A 25,180-nucleotide genomic window follows, 5' to 3' on the forward strand; every position below is an offset into this window, starting at 1 on the left:
ACACTTCGATAAATATTGTTTTTGTAAATACGTGTTCTTTACGGTGTAACGACTCATTCAGATTGGAACGCTTCTTAGAAACGAAACAGAACTATCTGTTACGGAAAGTTTAGTCTATGAACGAATTGAGAAATAAATAGACGAGAGACCCTTGTGTCCGAAACAAATGACACAAATGTTATGGAAAACGTAAGAACTGTTTCCGGTTGATTATCGATTTACACTCTTATCAAAGGGACGAACCTCGTTTACGTTCAATGTCGATACGCTAACGAGTGGTTAGAGCGATTCTCTTTCTCTCGACGGATTTGCAGTTGGCGAAAGAAAAAAAAAAAAAAATACGAGATCTCGACGTTTCTCAGAACGACGATAACGTTCACGTTACTGGAATAAAACTCACTGTACGTAAAATTAAACTATCTTCGTTCTCCTTCTCCCACCAGACGATCCTCCATCGAGCTAGCTTGGCTGTTTGATTTACCACGTTTAAAACACGAGCTCCATACGAAATAGCTAATATTACTGCAGAGATATGTATCTTACCGGTACAATATTTATTCTAGCGTTTTTCGAGTAAGGTATTTCTGGCGAAAATCCAGAAGTCATTGCCTTTTGGGAAACTATCGCGTCCATTCGATTGATTTAACGATGGTTCTACTTTTGGTCCGCTTTGTACACAGATACGTTACATTCGATCACGCAACACACAACAAAATTGTCCGATAAAATAAATCGAAAACGTTTCGAGTCTTTTTCGTATTTTCGAAGTCTATTTTCACGAAAACGGGACACCTTGCAAGAAAAACGTGTACACCCTAGAGTTTCCTCTTGTTTCTGTTTCGATTTTTACATTATTCGTTTCGAGTGAAAATGTCCTACTTCGAACGATAACAACGCACGATTATCCCGTTTTTATGGCGTATTACAAAGTATTATTAATAACGAACATTGTATCCGGTTGATTGTATTCGATCGATAATTCCGGATAAGGATCCAGAAATGGCTGTTTTGGTAAACTCGCGTGACCTAACGTCAGCAAGAAATGTCGCTTACCGCGAACGAGTTTTGATAATCTCGCGTATCTCGGGTGTAAGTTTACAGTCGCCTCGTCACGCGGTTCTTCCACAACCGAGATCGCCCGTTTTATTTAACGCGTGTTGAATAAATGTTGATTCTGTGTAGTTAACAAGTGCCTGGATTTTCATTTCGGACAATTTTCACCGTGTAGATCCATCCCGTGAAATTTTCCTTTGGGGTGAGTAACCAAAATAAGGAACACTTGTGCTACTTTTGCGTGTCTTACGATCAAAATAGTACACTGGTTTTACCATCGAATCGTTTTTTCATCCTCTCGTAAAATCTGTGATTCTTGATATTCAGTATCGTGGAAAAATTTTAAACGACGACCAAAGGAAGTCGCACGAAATATTTATTTCTCAGATCTACCAAATGTAGATAATTACTGGATCGAAGATATACCACCGAACAATAATAACAAAGTGAGAATAATAATTTAATTCAAATTTCATTCGCGATGTAATGATGTAACATCATTCGATAAGTTGTCCAAGACTTTTGCACAGTACTATATCTCTCGCGATTAATGTATTTCGAGCACGAGTAAATTATTTAAAATAAAATCCATATCTAGAGCATCGTTCGTTAGAAATCGTTTTAAACCAGATTTGTCCAAATTTGTGCAAATGTTTAACATTAGAACTACCGATAGTGAACGTATTACTATTTGTATCAGACTACGTACCTATCTTCGTAGACGGGGAAAGGGCAAATTAATTTACAAGTACCATTAGTTGTCTATTTTAATAATTGTCCATGAATGTTGCAGGCAAAGACACTATTAATAATTGAGTAGTTTTAAAAAGAAGTTTTAAACAAGTTAAATTGACTCCTTTGGTAATGTTAACACGGGTCAAATTGTCTCTTTTGGTAATTTTAGCGTTAACATGGGTCAAAGTGACCCTTTGGTAGTTTTAACACGGGTCAATTTGACTCCTTAGGTAGTTTTAGTGTTAACACTGGTCAAATTGACCCCTTGGTAGTTTTAACATGGGTCAATTTGACTCCTTAGATAGTTTTAGTGTTAACACGAGTCAAATTAACCCTTTGGTAGTTTTAACACGGGTCAATTTGACCCCTTTGGTATTTCTAGTGTCAAGCGAGGTTGTTAGAATAGTGTCTACCTCTGTTGTTCTCATTAGTTACGTGTTATTACCAATCGTAAGCAGAACAGAGAGATGTACCAGGTTCTCTGTAAGATCTACAATAACCCCAAAATGGTTATTGTCTATTTAAAAAATGTTCGTTATTGATTTATACGAAATATCGACCAGAAGAAAGAAAGGAGTCGTTATTTCGATGACTGTTTCAGCATTTCGCGCAATTTCGTCGTAGATCGCAGTCAGAGGACTCGATTTCACGAAACGTTAGCTTCGTCGCCTAAAGTCGCTCATTCTCGAGGACCAACAAAACCGTGAATGGCGCCTGATTAGGATCAGAGAGTGGTTGTTCCGAAGAGGCGACTGCTTATCGCGCAAACACGTCACCGTGTTGCACAAGTACTTCTAAATGACTTTCACGCCTCATTGCGTGTGAAAGACAAAAAGCATCAAGTACCTGACTGCATATACTGGTTTCTTTAACAAAATGCGATACTCTCTAGGCCATAAAATAGGCCTGAGTGCGACTATGCGATCATTGAAGTATTTTTAGTATCTCTCGTTCGAAGGATGTTACATACGTGACTTTGTATCGGGTTCGAAGAGAAGTCTTCAAACACTTGTCACGTGTTAACTCTAGAACTATCGAAAGGATCAATTTGACCCGTGTTAACACTGCCAGAGGGTTCAATCTGACTCGTGTTAACACTACCAAAGGGGTCAGTTTGACTCGTTCAATTGACTTCTTTTTAAAATTACTCAATTACGAACGGTCTCTTGCAAAATCATCTCGATTGGTATTTTCCAATTAGGTACCATAAACAAGTTGACGAGTAGGACGTCACAGGGTCGAGAAGAGTTTTAGTACTCTAGTCTTCGATGAAAGCACAGACATCTCGGAGTAGAGTAGGAATGTATTAAAATGATAATTTCTGAAAATTGTAACTATGCAGAGTTTAGGGAAACGAATCTAACAGCATTCCTACGATTCGTTGACTTATCAGCTCGCTACAGTGTTTTGAGATACGGATTGTAGCCGGTAGCTATAGTTCGATTCGTTCGAAAGCGTTTCTTTGAATGACTCTTATCGCAAATATAATTCGAGAAACAATATAGAAGAGGTGTGCGGCATTGAGTCACTTATTACACGAGCTTATCAGGGACCAGTCGCTGTTCTATTTCCATTTTGTTTACACACGTTGTACGAATCTTGTTCTACCTGGGGTCATAAATATTAATTCATCTTGGCACGAAATATCTATTGCTCGAGTTCGTTACTCGATTAGAAAAGGAGCGAATTACATCGAACAAACAAATACAGTTCAACGACTTTTTAATAATCCGTGTGTATGTTTTTAAGAGTAATTCAATTTCGATTGAACGAAACTCCTTTAAGAGGTTCTTCTTCTGGTCTTAGGAACGAAAGAAAGCACTTGTTTAGTTATTTTTTCCGAAGAAACCGTAGTAGGTTTTAATACAGCTATTTTGTCACAGAATGATACATATTCTGAGAGTAATTACAATCTTTTTTAATAAAAAATATCAACAATTGTAAAAGTTATCGAAACATATTTACAACAAAATTTGAAAGTTCGAAAAATGAGAGATTTCGAGGGTTGAATATTAAAAGTATGCGAAGTCTCTAATATATCGGGATTTTGAAAAATTTCGAGAACTTAAATAAATAATAGGTATATAGTTTAAAGTTATATAGTATACATCTATACCTATATAAATATATGTATCCGTATATAATACACCTATATGGCTATAAAGAGGTATACCAATGTACAGGGTGTAGTTCTAGTATTGAACTACTTTCTACAACGCCTCTCAAACCCATCACTACCTGTCGATTCTCCGTTGAGCAACGTCCAGATCGATCGCCTCGAGACAATAGGTTGCCCGATAAGCTTTTCGGGGACGATGCACGGCTCTACGTTTACGCAGAAATGTCTGCTTTCGAAAAGAGCCGCCGTATCAATAATTCTTACTTATCTGCGGCCATAAATTCAACCTTTGAGATTCGATGAACCATGCAGGCCACATTGAAGGCTGCGTGCGTAGACTGGTCTCGTTTTTACATCGAGTGAATTCATCTAACCGCGCGTTGATCCCATGAAATTGCAATTTATCAGACTAGAACTACAGATCTGATGCAGAAAATTCCATTACTTACGAAACGACTCGCTGCAATGACCCGAAGTCTGATTAATTATCATTTTTATTTGTCGTTACAAAAATAAGTATGTAGAAAATCATCCGTTTCGACTCTAGCATAGTACTCCCTGTATAAGCGATCACGAAGTTATTTTCACCACTTTGTTTCGTTCAAAAGTTGAAATTATTATCATTGTCAATATTGTTTTAACTGCACGAGAGTATCACCAATAAATTGGCAAAATTTTCCCGATGAAAATGAGTCCAAACACGCTTTGATTCGGACAATGTTCAATTACGTCATTCGAGTCATTAATACGTCATTCGAGTCATTTTCAAATTCCGAAAATTAAGTTTGAATAATGCTTGATCAAAAATGGTTCAAAAGGGGTCGTGTTTGGGCTTGTTTTAATGGGAGAAACCTAATCTATTCGTTGGTAACATTCTTGCAGAGATATCGGGGATAGAAAAACAATTCCTTTTTTATTTTCACTGTCGATTATTAGCTGTAGATAATCAGAGGTTCGATGATTGGTAATTCAAGACTCTGTCTTGTAATTGCGAGGTGAGGTTCCAGTTCCAGGAAAAGAGTTGATTTCTGAAACGAAAACACCACTTCCTGGTTGAATGTTCACAAGTGAACCCAGATATGTTAGTTATTCGGAATATTTAACGTTTCATGCTAAAGTCTTCGACATCGAGAAGAATAGTATTTAAACATTTTGTCTGCCACAAATAGTCCAATATTCGATACTGAAGAGACGTTATTTGAATTTTTGTCTGGACCGTTATCGATATTCGCTCGAGGCCAAGTGAAAATGTGCAAATAAGTTGTCAATATACGACGGTGTAATTTAAATTACATAATCGCAACTGGAGAATGTAAAATAAATTTCTATCATCGATGAGAATTATTTTATTTCTTAAATTTTTACTTCGGCTACTATTTGTACCTTACCGCCTCATGATACAGTCATGTATTGACCTATTTTCCGTATTGCGATTCGATTACTGTCACTTTCTTGTCCAATTAACGTGATAGAATCTAGTCCCATGGTGTATAACAGGAATTCTAATTTCATTTGTTTCGATGTGAACATGGTTCACATTTGTGATTATCCTTCGATGTTTTCTTCTCTCGTTAATGTTTCCATTTTTAGTGTCTATGTACGTATTATGCAAATTAAGTACACACCAAATATTAATAGAATATTTTACAATACTTTCCGACCAAATAAATGTTTAAATATACAGTGCACAAGATTTCGTTTAATTTTTTGTTCATTAGAGGGAATAGAGTTTACTTAACTTTTTTATGCAAAATTTAATTCTTTTTGGAATTTATTTAAAACATTAAAAAAACATTTTGTATATACAATATACAATATCAGAAAAAAAACTGAAAGATACAAGAGGTAATCTTCATTATTCATTGACCGATTTTGCTCAAAACCTAATCAGGTCTTGAGATCAAAGTATGAAATTAAAAGATGTATAAAGTTTCATTCAATTTCATTCAGTCGTTTAAAAACGCAATTATGTTACAGGCATACATGAAACGTATTTTTCTTCATTGAAAAAACCGAATTCAAAATTTTTGTCGATTACAATACTTTCCTTTCCGATAGTAGGAACAATGAAAATTGTCTTTTATTACTGTAAAGCATTCAACGCATTGATTCAAAACGTTTAATTAAATACACGTTTCAATTACACACATTTTTGCTATAAAATCTGACCTAAAAGTTAAAACGTTGATATATTTTTTGTACATCTGGAAATTCTAATTAATATTATTCCTCGTATGTTATCGATTATATGTACAAAACAAATGACGTTGATTTAATTTCATTATTTAATATTTACCACTAAATTTTCCATCGTAAACGTACAGGTAATATTTAAGTATTTCCCGACTCGTCTGTTAACGATCTTAATTTGATTTTAACTCATTGAATAATAAATCGGTAAAATTTTCCGAGTTTCATTGGATTTTATTAGATTTAGCGAATTTCTGGTTTAATTTCGTTCGTAGCCATCGCTGATCGCTCGAAGCGTCGCTTTGAATATGCGAAACGCGCTAAGTGTTTCAACAAGAAATCAACCTTGCGGTCATCCAATTAGATGCGTCTGACTTGCTTGCATTTGCTCGCGCATTAGCGGCGACGCATCAAAGCGCGAGGATTGGAATAGAACGTTTCGTATTTCGAATAGTTTACGATAAGTATTCGTGCCTGGTTACGTAAACGTGATCTTGTATTTTGTAATCAACGTGAATGCTAATCAACTTCCGTGATAACGTTACATTCGAGCACGTGTCTGGGAAAAGTATCGATTTCTATATTAAAATTTCATATTCGCAAAACTTTGTGCATCAACTCGAGGAAATCGGATCTTTGAACTTTCAAACGACGAATGTGTGAAAAAATCGACTGGGAAAGAAGTGCACGAACAATAAAGAATGATAAATTTTGTACAAGAAGTTTGTAAGCAGTATGACCGACACACGTAACGGATATAAAGAGAAATGAATTTTTAGATTTCCATGTAAAGGATATAAAGAAAGAAATGAACTTTCACATCTTCGTGTGCTATGCTCGTGCTATGCTTCGTTAGCTTGTTTGTAACTGTTTGATTCGATATCGTTTCATTCATTTTGTAGAATGCTCCAGAAGTCAAATTTAAAACGTTTGAACGATAAAATATTTTTCTTGTCGTATTTAACAAATATCGAACACACGTGCGTAAGTGTACGCGAGAGTAGAGCCAAATAATTTCAATAATTCGTATTGTATAATCGAAAAAGTTGTCAAAATGAGTAAGTGTCTTATGAGATTCGAGCAGGGGTGTATATCTGAACGATTAATGATAAGTCGCTTATTTGCGTCGCGTATCGATGTTTACGCAATTAAGAGAAAACATAGACTGGATGACTCGGTTATGTTGATTTGTGCATCTATTTCAAGATCTGACGTTGATACGTTTTGCTCGTTGTAAAAAGATATTCAAAGACGCACCGTGAATTATTAACCCAGTAACACTTGCACGCTCGTATGTAAATGACTGTGCAACATTTATTGGAAATAGTTGCGTTTGTCAACGGTAGTCGGTGTCGCATATAGTCAATTTTATTTAACACATCGTCTTCGATGTTGGATTTTTGGAGCAAATACCGTTGCTTAGAAACGACCCAAGATATAAATATCGAGTTTGATACCAAATTTGAGATACGAGTTTACGCGATATTAAGTCCCGAATTTGCGATGAGAATGCACTGTTGATAAACATTCGGTTTTGTAACGAGTTCAGTACCAACAAGAGCAATCCTGAACACTGTCTATTTTCACGAAATATTGCAGATTCGTGACGACCCCAAAAATAATGGAAACTTATTTTTTCTTAGCCGTGATAATTCGAGGCTGAAATTAACCTCCAAATTTCGCAGATTCGTAACGATCCAAAAGTAATGGAAACTTATTTTTTAACTGTGATAAGTCGAGGCTGAAATTAACCTCCAAATTTTGCAGATTCGTAACGACCCAAAAGTAATGGAAACTTATTTTCTCTTAACCGTGACAATTCGAGGTTGAAATTAACCTCCAAATTTTCAGCCCTCTGTGGGTATCTTCGAAACTATTCGAAGGAAGCTTTTAAAATAAATTTTTATGATCTATGATTGAAAGAAACGTGGTGTGCATACATTGGTAAAGAAAAAACAGTTACGAAAGTCAATCGCGTTACTCGAGAACACTTGTCGCACACGTGAAGAATATAAAAATAATTCTCGCTTGTTTTCCTTCGGAAAATAATTACAATTCTTTTACGTGTGCAATAGTTTATATTCTCTTCTATTTCGATTAGAAATGAACCAAACCACTGGCGCAAAGAACCAATCGGTGAAAGATTGATTTCTTTAACTCTCATTTGGATTTTTTTGAATCTAGGTAGACTTATGTTATTGCTTAAGATATACTGTCCATACAGCTTTCCTTAGAAATTAAGAAAAGTATGATAAAACAATAAACTTTTCGTTCGAAATATTTGTGCGTACGTCAAATTACGGGTCAATTTGGACCCACGCCTGGTCTCCCCCTTGGTCGCTAGTACAGTATGTATATAAATCGATGGTATTACGATGATCGATAAAGATGTGTCAAATATCCTAAATCATATTTTGACGAGTAAATATTATCATTAGCAAATATTTAGACATTGCGAGTTTCGTTAATAATTTAACTCTTTTATTCCCAATAATCCAATAAATTTAATGCCGGATTCAATACTTGATAGTACAGTATGTATTATTATTAATATCGTTATTAAATTGTTGATTAATGATACTAAGTTTAGGTTCAAGCGTGGTATGAAATTTTAATACTAACTTTAGTTATTCAGTGTCGTGTTTCATCGTATTGAATATTGGTTACATTTTTCTCGGAATTACAACCACAGAATGTAGGCACCTACTTCATATCTAACAATAAATTTAATACCAGCACTGATCGTAAAAGATCGCGAAGCATTCTAACAATAAACCTTACGACATTCATCGAATTGTCAACGTAACACTGCATATGCATTTTCATTCATCTTCGATGCAGGTCATAACACTTCCATTTTCATGCTACACGATGATGCAACGACTCTACTATACTTAGCGATCGTCGAACGTGATAGACGAGAGATACTGTTTCAATATTTGCATCCGCAATCCAAAGTTTAATTGTCACAATAAACATACGATATATAACAATAACATAGAATAAATATACAATACGGCGATTGTACAAAAGAGAATTGTCGCAAAAATTGTTACACGTTTTCTTTTTTATTTCCTACGGAACGATCGAAGAAATTTGACGAACCACGTGTCAAGATACGAGATTAAAATTTACCAGACACGCGATACGTAATTATGTCAATTTTGCTGCGAGAACATTAAAATTCAGCAGTCGACACCTGCCGAGATATTGAAAATTCTACTACTTGACCTGGTTTCGATTCAGTGGTTGACCTCTTGCGTGATTAGTGAAATAAATGTAAAAAAAAAAAAAGTATGCAATATCGCAAGCATACGGGGAAACCATTTCATTTACTTCGACGTGGAAATCCATAAACATCATCGATGCACATTTCAAACAAGAAAGTAGACATCCGATTGTTCAGTTTCCTTCGTTGCGCTAACTATCGGATATTAAGCAACGGGTGAACTTCGAAAGAATCCTCGACTTAAATTTCCACGAAAAAGTCGCCTTGTTCATGAGTAAATCCTACCGTGGTATTTATTTTTCATTCTCGGATCACTATCAATTATCGCTCGCGTAAGTGCGACGAATCCACGGTCAACCACCGAATCTTTTATTTCGCGGCAATTAATTGGACGCAGTGCTTGGTAATTGAATGGTTTCTTTTTGAAAGCACGATTCGGAGATAGAAGGCCGGGGTCGTAACCCTGGCCGACGTTTCTTGTTAACAGTTTCCGTGGTAATTGCTCGGAACGCGCTCATTTTCTATCGGTCGCGCTCATTTCGTTTCGAATTAACGATAATTAACGGGCATCTCGCGGCTCGATCCGGCTCGTTCGTTGTATTTTCCCATCGGTATCGATCGTCTTCGTTGGTGACCGATTTTCACCCACCCACACATCGTGAAATATATTTTCAAGCTCGCTATAGAGACCATCGATACGATATTGTCGTGGTTGCGCAACCGCGCGCTCCTTCAGAAAGAGATATGTAAATTGTTAGCCGCGCGCAGGATGCTCGGGGCGATAACTCATTTAACTCGACATTCCCTTTGAAATAATCGAGAGCCGTGTATTTACGCGAGTTACCGAGCATTCGATCTCCGCCGAGCAAATTTTTTTTCCACGTATCGAGGCTCGATGGCCGCATCCCCGACACGATGATACAATAAACGCTCGCGTTTAAACGATTTTTTGCGCGCATCGATTGTACGTCTGGCGCCTGGTTTTTCCTTCGACTGGATATTAAAAATTACCACGTGAAAAAACTCGTAACGTTTTAGATGTACGTTTAGAGGTAGCTCGTTTTCCCACGGATGTAGAGTTTGTAGGACAAAAGGACGATATTCGAGATTTGATATCCAACGAAGAAAAGATTCCGATAATTCGAACGTACTTGATCTTTTCGAGCACTAATTGGTTAGAATTCTATCGGATTCGCGTAATCGAGAATGGAGATTCCCGTGATGAATGCTACCGTAGGGAAAATAGTTTCTAGAATGAGAATGGAAAGTGAGAAATAGAGAAGAATCACAGTTCCTCGATAAAAGTCGAGCTTCGAAACTCGATAACTAACGAAGAGAAGATTGTGATAATCGTACTGAATCTTTTGAAGCACAAGTTGGTTAAAATTTCGTAATTTTTGCGTACTTTCGGTACTGAGAATGGATAGTGAAAAATAGTGAAAAAATTCCAGTTCCTCGATAAAAGTCCAATGGAAAGGTCCGCGGTTGAAGAACTTAAGAGAAAACATTTGTTTTCAATCGATGACTCTGATAGATCGTATTCGACGAATATGGTCGTTACCTGTACACGTTGAGAAATTGATGGAAAGCATCCTAATCGAGAGATTAAAGAAAAATAGAAACGATTATTTAACGTTTCCGTGAGACGATTGATGGGATTTGGTCGTCGACTTCGATCGTTTTCGCGGACCAAAGAGATTGCATCAGATCGGTGTAATTTTTGTCGTTATCGAATCTGGGCACGCTCGATTCGGATTGGGTTAATCTCGTTTGATTGGAAGTTAATTATCAGGATGACGATTCGTCGCTAATGCTCGAAACGTGGTGTTGGGTACACGTTGAGTCGCGAAATTGATTGAAATCGTGGCCAGGGAAATTGTTGGCTAAATAGGAGGTAAGAATTACAAGGCGCGAGTTGCTGGACTCGCTGTTCTCTCTGCAGTTTCTATCTTTAGCTCGGTGTCTACAGGGTGTCACCGAAGAAAAGGACACACCGACTCGAAATAGAACAAACGACTCGAAACTTGGCGAAATAGTTCCCGAATTTCGAAATCGAATCGTCTTTGGGCGGTACTTGGATCAAAACTGGTCGAAAGGACTTCTTCGAGAGTATGCTTTTTTTATTTCGTTAAGAGCATCACAAGCAATTTTTATCATTAAGATACGTAACTCGATTACCAACACATACTACTTAGTAGTTTGATTACTAACATCTACCACTTAGTAGTTTGATTACTAACGTGTACTACTTAGTAGTTTGATTACTAACGTCTACCACTTAGTAGTTTGATTACTAATGTGGATCAATGTCTTGCAGTGTAACTACAATTACTAAAAGCACCTTTATGAATGGTTTTCAAGCTGTTTATGTATACTACATCAAATTGAGTTGTTGGTAAGTCCAAATAAAAAAGGCTTCGAGTGCAAAGGGTTAATTTCAATTTCGTTGAAATTGAAACAGTTATACACAAGATGTCTCGTTTTAAATAAACACCAATGTCACATAGGTACAATCCCTGGCTACCTACCCTGTCGTCACAGATTCGTGATCCTTTGGCTATTCGAATATTTCTATGCTTCTACTACTTAGAACTCTATTATCTGTCTCTATTCTTATTATCTACATTCTTATAACTTATCCTTCTGCTATTAGAACGTCTCTCTTTGATTATTCGTTGTTTAGGTATTGGACTAATTCCACGGTGATCACCTGGACGTTACGTCTCCGAATCCCCCGTGATTTCAGCGTTCGCGATATCGCTTCTGAAATTTCTGTAGAACGAAATAAGGCGGGTCCTGTTCACCCGGTTTCTCGAGTCGAGTGTTCTTAAAGGTGTCGCAACAGTGTCCGCGATTCAAAGATTGTAAGACTCGCCGGAAGACGAACAGTGCTCCACGAAGAACAGGGTGGATCCTGTTCATCATTTCCCCGAATCGCACGCGTCGTTTGCTCGAACGCTTCAGTTAAAATTTCCGTCGCGAGCAGACGTCATTATATGCTAAGACAGACAGAGAGAGAGAGAGAGAGAGGGAGAGAAGTGTACGTGTGTGTGTGTGTGTGTGTGCGCACGCGGGCGTTTGAAATTTATTCAGCGGGGGACATCCTTGCCACGGCTGGAAGCCGTGTACGCTTCGCTCGGTCGTTGCACGTACAGTCTTTTTGAAAAAGTGCATTCCCGATACTCGACGAGTCGCGCGTGTGCATCGACACGTATAGTTGCACCGACAGTATTCAGAGGTGCGTGCGCTCATTAACGCGCGATGAAATCGAAAAACCGTCCTGTCGTCTGATACTATTACGATACGTTATCTCCACGGTGTCCTCGAAACGTTTTACGTTGTCCCGAATGCACCACGATTGTTAGACCAGTTTGCAAAATTACTCGAAACTAGGAAGCAAGGGTTTGAAGTTTCTGTTCGAGGTCACTGCTAAGGTCGAATGTTCACCTTTCACTCTAGAGCTATCGAAGTTTCGTAGTTTTAACACTAAAACTACCAAAGGGATCAATTTGATAGTTTCAAGCTTCTTTTTAACATTAAAGCTACCAAAGGGGTCAATTTCACCTGCTTTAAACTTCTTTTTAACACTAAAGCTACCAAAGGGGTCAATTTCACCTGTTTGAAGCTTCTTTTTAATATTACTTAACTACTACTGATGTCTTTGCTTACAATATTCGTGAACAATTATTGGAATAGACAATTAATTGTTCTCGTAAATTAATTTACCGTTTCTCCATATAATTTCTAACGGGAAATAATATTTTTCTTACAATATATGATAAATGCTTACGTATAATAAGTAAAAAGAAAATTTTCGATCGTTATCGCAAAAACTCATTTACACTGATCACACCGACGATTGTTAATAAAATTGACGTACCGAAATATTTTTCATTTGCCATGATCGAATGCATCGTCAACTGGCAAGCAATTGAACAATAATGGCTGCTTTGTTCCTGACACAGTTATGAAAAAGTATAACTACAATATATACACTTTACAATATAACTACTATAAATACATAATACGTTGTCGAGATAGGTAACCTATATCGGGCAATGTATAATACTCGCGTAATTTAGGATTCCATGAGATCTCTGCGCAGGTATTTAAGAATCAACCATAGTAAAAATAAGTACAATAGGTACAATAGGCGTAACCTCGTAATTGCAAAGCGCGAGATAACGATTTATGAGTATAACAAATGTTTCACATCGTAAACGTATAAAAGTTGCAGCACGATTAAGACGATGAACTATTGTTCTAGTAGATTACATATTTGGCACACAATTATCTTCGAATTGAACTCTAAGTAAAAGCGATATCATAAAGGAATCGATAAACACGAATCAGTTTTATTGTGCACACTTTGAAAACATTACGAAATAAAACGTTACTTTAAGGTGTTTCATAAAATACGAGATCCGGTGTACACAAGGACAATGAACAAAGTAAGTAAATATGTGCTGTATTCTGGTTACACTACACTTTTTTACCACAATTATTGTTAAAAACAAACCGACATAAATGGTATTTATATACCTATATGTCTACGTGAATGCTCGATAACTCCTTGATACCTGTCGACCTTGTTGATTATTTTGCTCTATGAGTCAAAGCATCAAGACCTTGGACATTCTGTACAAATAGGTTGAGCAAGATCTATAGTTTTATTTCATTGAACTGTCGTCTTGCAAGTCGTCTAACTTGCAATCGTTTTATTGAAAAATATTATAATCATTCTCACGATTGTTTATCTTCAATAAGCAGGGTAAACGGTGTAAGAATTAAATTCTTCCATTAACGAAGAAATCTGGCTTGGTTGCAATTTGAAATAACATAAGGCCAATTTCTAGTACGAGAATATAACCTCCTCCCGGATAAGTGAAACTCCGAGGACTCAATTTTTTCAGTTATCCGGATTCCGGATATTTTACTTGTGTACCTTTATTTTAACTTTACTTATCTACTCGCAATGACGAAAGTAGTTATTGAAACTCCACGTACAGGAAATATAAAAGTAAAGTTTATATGTAAACAGTCATTGATAAATGTAAAGATAAATTTAAGGGATAACGTATTCAGTGTATCAAACTGTAGTAAGGAATTGAAATCTATACATGAAAGTACACATGAAATGTATAACGTGTTTCGAATTCTTCGATACGAGTGACCAAGACGTTATAGGTTAGGTAAAAAGTTTCTTCTTGTTAGCCAAGTCGATTCCTTTACTTGCTCGAATTTAATTAAATACATCGCGTATAGATTAAGGTAATCGTACAAACGAAAAGTTCTTGTTCGTTGAATAAAATCAGTGCTACCTTTAGAGATTACGGGGCCTCGTTATTTCTTTTTTAATACAATGAAAAAGTTTTCAGGTGTTGGCCACTGTAGTGTACAGTGTACTGCGAGAACTTCTTTTTCCAGAATTCCGCCAACACAGTTTCTAATTTAAATTCACTACGGGAATAATACATTTGTAAAAGTACGTTAAGAAAAATTGGATGTCTCGGCTGGTACAATTACACTCGTTTATTTGTTACAAAACGTTGAAGTAACTAACAATAAGTGCAGAGCCTGGAGTGAGTACTCCGTTTGAAACGATTAAAGGCCGGTACCGCTTTTGGTATACCTGTGTTTTGTAACTTTGTGAAAGCTTCCGGTTTAATCGCACGGACTCTATTCGTGGAACTCAAAAACGGCCTGGCCTACGCCTATGGTTCGGTGGACACTGAACGCGTTAATTCATCGCTTACCGATTAATAATGATTCGATGAAAAAATGTTCCGGATAAAAATTGTTCAGCACTCATCAATGGTGATAAAATTCGTAAAAGGAACTTTCAATTCGACGAGAAACCGAAAATTTTACACGCCGCTGTACATTTTTATATCGTAGCATTGAGCCATCGTATTTATAACTTCGTAGTATCGTAGCTGATAAAAAGAAAGAAAAAACGAGTTCAACGACAAGTTACAATGCTACAATGCTACGAAGTTAAAAATATACAGTCCCGTTTAAAAACGCCAGGGTGACCTGAATTTTTATCGAATGAAAAACTTCTTCCGAAATTTTTACCATCGAAGCACGGTATAACTTTCGTTCGCAACATTTCTCATCGGATTAGCTTCAATTCGAGAAAAAATCGCGATAACCGTTACGTTGAACATCCGGTACGTAAATAACATTGACTACAAGATCGTATAAAAATATACGATGCATTGTTCTCCGAGTAATCAGTGAAAGAATAAATACCAAACGCAAATGTGCCTGTCCGGTTGTACTTTGCGGTGATTCATCATATTAATTTCCACGCATAAGAAATCTTATTACATAAATAAAATAATTACAAACGCAACAATGGTCCTCGACGAGCGATTTCCCAACGGAATAATTTATAGCGAAGATCCGATGAAAAAATATGTTTTCACCGCAGTGCGAAAGACAATTTTTCTTTACCATCGGTTTCGTCCGTCATTCACCGTGAGAGATGTGCACCAAAAATGAGAGAACGTCCATCTATCTTCCTTATAATACTTACGTAGGCCTGTATCCTACATTTACCCAATATTCTTTTAAGAAGTGATCGTTCGAAGAAATAGTGTCTTCGTGCCGGTTGATCGTACAAGTAATTTAACAATAAATCACGTAATTTCGACTGGAAAGAATGAAAAACTTTAGAGACTGAATGTACCACGTGATCATTGGGTCCGAGTATCGAGAAGTCCAGATCCTGATCCTGGTCACCTGTACTCGTCGCATTCGTTATTTCGTCTCGTTGTACGAACCGTGGCAACGAGCTCGAGTTTCACACGAGTTCTTGGTCTTTCCAATCTCGGTTGTCTCCGAGTGTCAAAGTGTCAAACGCGTTCGTGACAAAGACGATACACACCGTGGTGTACGGGATAATTGAATATCTCCGACGGTGAGGACACGTGTGCGCGCGTGTGCGCCGTGTTTTCTTTCGTCGACGCGCGACGAAAAGCGAATATCTGCCGCGAGTTGTGGAAGAGAAGAAAAGAAAGAAAAAAAAAAAAATAGAAAAAAGAAAAAGAAAAAATGTTCCGTTCTTCTTTCCTTCGAGGTGTGGTATTTGGGTCGCGTGTCCCACATTCTGCCCACGTCAAAGTTAATTGCAGGTGTTAACGACGATTAACGGGCGGCGTCTGTGGCCTCCCGGTGTTTATGTCGGTGTGTCTGGGCTTTTGTGCTGCCAGGTCGAGCGGGATGAATCAAATTTCTCCCCCTTTGTTTTCCCGCTACGGCTGTAATTTTCGTCTCCCTTTCTTTTCACTTCTCGTTTCCGCTTGCGGCTCGTGCCGCGTGGATCGTTTCCCTCCCTCCCCGCCCGAAGAATGCCGAATCGTCGACCTGGTATTTCTCGAGGGTCTCGCGAAGTAACTACCCCTTCCATTCGTAGGACGTCACGGTTCGAACCGAATTGAAAGCCCGAGGAGTGAAACGTTCACGGAGAAATGTGGACCGAGTGTACGAGAATCCTTCCATCCGGTTTTCCGCGCGCGTCACGCTGATTTCAAGTATCCGCTTATAACGCTTGATGGGTGTACAGGGTGATTCAGAAACATCCGTCCACCAGAAGAAGGCATAACACGTGTTTACGTGCTCGCTCCAGCGACAGTTTCGCGAGCAAGAATCGTCGTCGGTCGAAAATGGCGACGAAAACTGAGAGAGGAAGTACTGCCCCATTGGCGTACAGTCAGTCGTTAGCTATTAAGAAACAGAACGATTTCGGTCCTGTTTAAATACTGTCACCGATTCGATGAGCTTCTCGTAACGAATAGAAACGTTTCTCGAGAACGAATAGAATTTAATATGCGTAATAATTATTAATATATTGGAAATTATTTACAGCGAAAAGAACTGATTTGTATTTACGAAAAAGATAATAGAAATTCGCTTGTACTCGTTTCTAAAGTGAGCCCAAACACCACGTAAATTGGACTAATTTTGATCAAGTAAATTTTTATTGCACGTATTTGGAGACTTAATGTATGCAATATTAAACGATACGCGATACGTCTTTCTCTTTCGGCTGGGTCAGGTTTCGTTGAGCTCGAGATGCCGAGCGGAAACCATTAGGGGTGAATCATGGAAAGTTAATTGTGCAGGTTCGAGTGAAAGTTAACCGTGCAGATGTTAGTAAAAGTTAACCGTGCATACTGTTACTATGGTATAACGGTTCGGCTGTGTTTGGCTACGACCTAGAACTTAACTATGACCCAGAATTTGCGTACCGTGTGAAGCTCTATTGTTTACGTCAGTTAAACCAGATGCTCAGAAACAGTTTAACCGATGTTCAACCAAAACATACACGGGTGGCCCAGAGGCAAATACCATATAAAATTATACATTTTAAACTGCACATTGTTGAACCTAGTGTTCGATAAAAATGTACGGGTTCATTTCTTTGGATAAACAGCATCAAATGGAGATACCAGATCAATGCTTCAAATTGTGATCTTTAGGTTTGGATTAGGACTTGTCTGCTTGGTTAGTTTACCAAAAGTTTATACGACGTGTATTCGTGCAACATTCTATGTTCTGAGCTCCAGATTTGATCCCTGACATAATTATAATCTGTTTGAAAATCAGAACGTGGAGTATTCAGCATTGGAACTATACTTTCCAGAGATTCTTGCTTCTTTGAGTCCGGAATGTCGGTAATTTTGGTATCACTATCCCGTTTAAGCTCGATACTTCGAAATGGTTCTCTATTATCGGAGAACTCATCTACAGTGGATTTCAAAGTTCTGTGGACTTTGTAGACCTTGTCTCGAGTACTTTCGAATAGATCGAGCCATAACTGTCACACGTGGCTCAACACCCTTGGAATTCTCTCAAGGCATCTAAGTTCTTTCGAGTTTAGTGTTTCTGCTAATTCCCGAATACGACAGGTTCTCGACTTACGCGAATTTTAAACCGAACCTTGAAGTTACTACGCGAACGATTAAATATAGGACAACGCAAATCGAAGAGATGAAATTTAAAATTTATAAACGTGACGACTTGGAGTGGAAATAGACGACTGTCAAAGAGCAGACTAAGAATTAGGGGAACACCGAAGCAAGATAAGAAGGAGAGTGTCGTGGATGAGGCAACAACGATGAAAGGTTCCAGATCTTTTTTATGACGAGGCATGCAGACTTTTCGAAGAGAGGGGAAATGTGATCCAATTTACGTCTATTGTGTTTAAATCGGAGGTGAGAATTTCGGACACTTCACACGTAGAAGGCAAGACAATGTCACAGTAATCAAAGAGGGAGATTACGAGAGATTGGGACAAGAGGAATTCGTGAGATATCGGTGAAAAATGAAGAGCTGAATATAGTATAGGAAAGTTTGAGTAATGAGTCGCAAATTAAGAACACGATTTTCGAAATTGCAAGTTGATTTTGGACGCGGTTCATCCAACAGCGAAATAAAATCTAAAACGTGTCAAATTTGTATCTGGATGAAAATCTCAAATAACGAATAAAGGTTGAGCAACTTTTGATCCGTTATTTGTTCGTTAAAAATTAGTGTACAATATTCGAATTGTACAATAGCATTGGACAAATATACACGTACTACATATATTACACATATATTTACACGTATTAGATATATTACACATATATTTACACACATTACATATACTTGGTATTTGTAAAAAAATTCGACTTACGTTGAAAATTTTGAAACGAATTAACTCCTCTCGTACGGTGTATCGGTTCTCGGTCTCAGCGGACCGATTTTCGTTCCTTCGACCCAAAGTTTAAATACCTTCCCTTATTTAAGATCCTCGGGGCCAACAGGGATGTAAGAACCCCACTCGCCTATCTTCTCGCTCGCGTTCATCCGCAACAGGCTACTAGGTTCAATAAGTTTTGTCGTTTGTTCCATTGTAAAAAAGATACTACGACACTTCAACGTTTGAACAACTGTAAATATACGACTTGTCGAAACGAAACTTTACACATATTCGTCAAACGGTAGTACCATATTTAGAAAAATAAAACGACGAAGCTAATAGCTCCGTTTCTTATCGAACGACAAAACTTACCGAGCAACCTATCACAGTACACAGAACATTTTTGTGCATTTCCTACAGGTGTGTTTGCGTTGCAACAAATCTACAATTAGGTCCAATTGTAAAGAGGATAACTCTATAAGATGTACGCCTCGTCACTGAAGGACTCTCTGTGCTTTAACCCTCACGACCGATGCTCCTATCGTCGACGAACACAGTTCGTTGTAACTTGACAGTATCTCGACGTAACGAAACGGGATAGGCGGAAATTGGTCAACGTAACGCGAAATAGACCACCGGAACGAAAGAACCGCGAAAAATTAGAGCAGGAGGTGCACGATGAAAGCCTACAGTCCCGGTGTGCGTTAGCTATTTCCAGCAGTTTCGTCACGCGTCCACCGAAAAACTTGCGTTGTTCGAGTAGACAGCTGGAAAGAAAGAGAGAAGAGAGAAAAAAGAGAGAAAGAGAGAGAGAGAATAAGCGCTATAAATACGCACTTACGGAGATATGGCTCGGGTAAAATATGCAACGAAACGGGTGCTCCAGTTCAGGGAGTGAACTCATTCGACCAATTAGTCAGCATCGTTTCGAACCGGGTGATTGCTCCAACTTTCCTCCGATCGATGAAAGAGGGATTGTAAGCGATCCCAGCTCCCAGATAATACAATACGTCATCGAAGATTATGCGGACAAATAGGATAATTGATCGTTGAATTCTAATCGGTTGTCTCGCGAGAAAGATAGTCGGATGTTAACTGCTTTTCCTTTTGTCAGATTGCAGTTCGGTGGAGACAGATTCGCTTTTATTTGTCCTTCGGAGAGGTTACATCGTGTTCGATAATCCCTAAGCAGCATGTCATTTGCTAATTGGACGTGCTTTGATTATTCACGTGTCTAGTACGGTATTTCCTTTGTACGATATTTCTTCGGTGGAGTTGGAGTACATTGGGAAGTGTTTCTAGAAGCTATGGTTCTTTCGAAAGTTTCAGTTCAGTATCTTCTTTTTCAGAGTCTTCTGTGCGATCGATCGATCGTTCTTCATTTATTTGCAAGTGGTTCAGATTTTGCGAACCCGCGTCAAGCGGACGGTTGTTCCTCGCCGAGAATCTCGGATGTATCGAGATTTTCGCAATTATTTAATTCCTCCATCGAACTAGGTTATAGAATTATGTGAACGTCCTTCGCTAGGAGCAAATTAGATTTTAAAAAGCCACGATTACGTAACGGTCACTCGAATATTTGTTTATTTTCTTCTTGTCCGTAATCAATTAGGCACAGTTTACTTGTGACAGTATCGGATCTTGTAGAGCTAAGATGACCCAAATGACTATCTGTCTCTACTCAAATACGTTAACTTTTATCCTTAAAAGTATCGGGCTCTTCTTTCGAATCAGATTGTACAAATACAACATACATGGATTTTGAGGGTCGAAATCGAGCCAAATATTTATCGAGACTACGATTTATTACCACGAAAATAGAATAATTTTCTTAATAAAAATTCTCGACCTCTTCTTTTGGATCAGGTTATACATACGTATACTGAACTCGGTTTGCTGCACGATTGCATTTCGTCCATAGAGACCTAACCGATCACCTAGCCGATTAAAGGAACACGTTTCATGCAAATGGAGTACTTTAGCCTCCAAAAATTCCCGATCTCCCCTTTTGCATCGAGCTGTAGAATCTTTAAAACGGAAGACCGAAAACGAAACTCGAACATTGCTCAACTGTACTCCTAACGAGGTAGAGTGCAATTACACTATCTTTCTGGCGTCTCGATTTTCGTGCAAATGGAGCACCTTAGGCTTCCAAAAATTCCCGATCTCCCCTTTTGCATCGAGCTGTAGAATCATTAAAACGGAAGACCGAAAACGAAACTCGAACATTGCTCAGCTCGGCGCAAAAACTCAACGAATTAACTCTACTCTCGACGAAGTAGAGTGCAATTACACTATCTTTCTTGCGTCTCGATTTGCGTGAAAAGAAAACATGTTTTGTCGAAGCTTGACCCCTTTTCAGCCTGACCGATGATTTCACGATCACCTCGACGTATCTCGTGCGCCGAGTCGGAAAAGAAAAAAAAAGGAAAAAAAGAAAAGAGAAAAAGAAGCAACTAAGAATGCCCTGATACGTGCTTTTACGTAATTCGTTACAGAAGAGCACGGAACGAAACACCTCGAAACGCCACTGACTAAAAAGTGCAACGTACCGGCGATTAATCGAATTTTCCATGCTCCCAGACCGCCTGGAATATCGGAATTAAATACACACGCGAGCTGGACGTTCCTGGGAAACCATCAAATTAACGTGTTCCTCGAAACACGAAGAAACTTTCTACTTCGCGGACCGTTCGAATCTATAATTGACCAATGACGTTTGTGTACTTGATTTCGCGTATAGATTTTCGAACGATAGACAAGCTGTTGCGTCTTTTCTGTTCTCTCGATTCTCAACGAAATTCCACGAATCTGTTAAATATCGTCGTTTGCATAAATTTCGGCGAAGTGGAACGTTTATTTTTTTGACGAGCAGAGCAATCTAGAAGTCGTTCGCAGATAATACGACTGATTTCGAATTTCTTCGAAGTTCGTACGAGTTCCTTCTATTACGGTTTGTGGCTTATGTGTGTGTGTGTATTTTTTTTTTCACGAAACTTTCGTTGACATTCGATTGATTCATTGGAAAAATGTATTTCGAAGAATGTGTGTTTATATAATGTACAGTGACTCACGAAAGTATTCGTGTGGTCTGTTATAAGGAAATTTCCCTAACCTACAAGTCCGAGTTTAACGGAAGTTTGTGCGTGTGTATAGTATAGCAGGTCGTGTAGGACACAATTTTTTTTGTCGAGAAAAAATGTTCTCGAGAGGATAAATTCAGGTGCCAAAAGTTCAACATTTTTCCATTTTTTTAATACAATTTTTCCGGGACTTTTTTCACACAATTTCGACGATAACTTAAAATAAAATTGATATTTTGTAAACTTTGTGCTTTTACGTTACTCGTCGAAGAACAGAGATTTTAGTATTTTAATAAGCGGTAAAATAAGTAACAAGATTTCAATTTAACGAGGAATTCTAAAATATGTTTTCATTTTTAGAATTCATATACGATTCGAATGGAAATAGAAAGCAAAAATCGTTGAAAAGCGTGGTAAAATCTTTAAAGAGTGCTCACCGTGTAAGAATGGTATACGATAAATGTGAAAGTAAATAATTGATTTTATATTAGAAGCCCGGAGCAAAATCGATTTTCTACATAAATATTGGTTACGATTAACACGAAACTTCTCGTAGATCCGATGTAAATATTTTATAAATAGTTCGTATATTTCTTATTTTTAAAATCTCGTTGAGAATTGTGATATTTCAATATTTCCACATTAATCCGCACAGTGTTAATATTCCATCGTTGTATTGAATTCGTAAGTCTTCCAGGTCATTCAGAGACCTCGGACTCATGAACGATTCATTCTTTTTTTTTACCTCGGAGTCGATATCGCGACAAATAATTAAGAACAATGTTTCCTTTACGTTTCGAGATTTCTCGAGATAGATACGTACATACGTTGGTATGGTAAAATGTCAACAGCTCGAATGAGATTTCTGCAACACTCGGAAACTATGTCCATAAACGACCGATTATTTTTCACCTTGAAGTTAATTTCAGGATACGCGTTGAATATTATTCGACCGATTTCGGTTAATATTTAAATACGATATTTGCACGCGACAGAATTGCTCAAAAGTTTCTACGACCATTGCTATAGATAGCTTTCTCATCTCCTCAGTCTGGTCTCTTGGGAACATCCGATTGTCGCTGTACGTTGTGTAATCGTCCTCGCCTTGACGTGATACTGATTTGCTTGCCGTAGAGAAAGTGTCACGAGCGAACGCACACGTACGCGCGCGAGTATGCTCGAGCACGCATATTTCATAATCCCTCGATGCATAATCTGTCCATTTACGGTAGACTTCGAGTTGCCCAAAAACGTGACTAACTCGCCGGGAGAAGTTTCGTTTTCTTGCCTTGGCGCAATTTGTTCGTTTTTTTTCTTCTTTTTTCTTTTTTTATGTACTGATTTACCCTTTACGTTCGAAAGGTGACTCTCAGTCGCCGTAGAATTTAGCGCAGCAATTCGCATTGTATCGCGAAATGAAAAATTTTTGCGTTAAGAAATGTTTTCTAGTAACTATTTCGTTACAGAAGAAGTTGTAGTAATTTTTGTTTTGAAAAACTTTGTCTAGTAACTACTTCTTCGTTACAGAAGAAATTGTAGCAATTTTTGTTTGAAAAAATTTTATGGAGCGACTTCGTCACAGAAGAATCTTCGATTGCAAAAGGTTAATAACGAATAGTCGACTATCGATATCGCTGAGTAATTAATAATAAGCAACGTACGAAGAGATCTCGATTTCCTACGAACGGTGAATCCATTCATTCTATCCAGGTGATAGAATATCCAAGTTAATTTTTCAAAGGAAGCGAAACCCTCTGTTCAGACTGTTAACCATAATACGTGTTATCGATCTTTTTATTTCGCGTAATATCTTGTCTAACACGGACGCAGATAAATTTCCCACTCGGTGCGCGAGAAAAACTGGGTTACACTTGGCCAACTGGCGAATCGCAGGAAGGAAATGGTTTGCATGTTTCCAGAGATTAAGTTCGTCGAAAATGAGAGGTCCTATTGTTTGATCGTGTTCCTTAGCGGGCACGAACTTGATCCAAGGTGTGCAAACAAACATTGTATTTTGTTCTCTGTTTGGAATTTTCGTTGCAATCTTCGTGAAATGGATTGTTTTAAAACCGATGATTTGCACACGTTCTCTCTGTGTCCACTATAGATCTTTTGACAAATTTGGTGATATTTTAGCGAGTAATTAACAATTGCAAGACGATGGTATAATATTGACAATGGTAGTCTAAGAATATAGTCGAACGGTTATCAATTGAATATAAAAATCTAATTAAAATTCAATCGTTGTCAACCGTGTCTTCCTCAAACTAAGGATTTGAATTCTCTAGAGCAAAGAACAACTTGGTATTCCTAATACGATGTATCACGGTTTAGATCCATACGGTCCGACGAGGTATAACGTCTAACTTTAACATTTAGTTCAACGAGTGTATTATTAATTCCGTCATGGTTTTCTATTAATGGTACCTTAAAAATTTAGTTGACAGAAGTCGTTACCGATTTAAAACGAAGATGTAGACTCTACTTGATATTTCTCAACGAAATCCTCCAAAAATTTGGACTACTTGATCTCTGTTTTAGACCACCTATCTACATGGCGAAGTATTTCAGTGAAAGCTGCGGTTACGTATTTCTGTGCGGAGATATGGCGTAGTCAATTCTAGTATCGACTCTTTGGGATTAGTTGGTTCAATCAGACGTTTCTTGTACAACTTGTGTATCGACTCTACCATTGTATGCGACTGCTCTATCTGCGAATTCGTTGATCAGATTGTCCTAAAACGAAGAGGTTGAACCATTTTGGTCAAACGTCAATTTTATGTTCTTAAGACCATCTTGGACCACTAAAAAAATTTGGTCTCGATTACAAGTTTGGTCAATCGGTTAGTTCATCGATTAGATCGTTTCAAAACGAAGAGTTTGGATCATCTAGGTTGGCAACTTTAGACTCCCTAGATTCTCTTTTGAACCATCTAAAAAATTTGATCTCGATTACAAGTTTAGTTAGTTCATTGATCAGATCGTTTCAAAACGAAGAGTTCGGATCACTTGGAATACTAACTTTACACTCCCAGGATTCTGATTTGGACGACCTAAGAAATTTCGGTGAACCTCTCGAT

General features: G+C 37.9%; 1 protein-coding gene across 26 annotated transcripts in view; it reads left to right on the top strand.

The window, feature by feature from the left end:
- Positions 1-25,180, top strand: part of Trol (terribly reduced optic lobes) — a 229,416-nt gene that overhangs the window by 25,272 nt on the left and 178,964 nt on the right. The window contains exon 1 of one of the 26 annotated variants that reach the window (XM_076324624.1): positions 1,129-1,255. The exons of the other annotated variants lie outside the window; for them this stretch is intronic. The gene's annotated coding sequence lies outside the window, so the exon portion shown is untranslated. Of the gene's footprint in view, positions 1-1,128; positions 1,256-25,180 lie in introns of those variants that run through there. 26 annotated transcript variants of the gene reach the window in all.

The sequence above is a fragment of the Ptiloglossa arizonensis genome, chromosome 12 (genome assembly GCF_051014685.1).
Source record: "Ptiloglossa arizonensis isolate GNS036 chromosome 12, iyPtiAriz1_principal, whole genome shotgun sequence".
Lineage (NCBI taxonomy): Eukaryota > Metazoa > Arthropoda > Insecta > Hymenoptera > Colletidae > Ptiloglossa > Ptiloglossa arizonensis.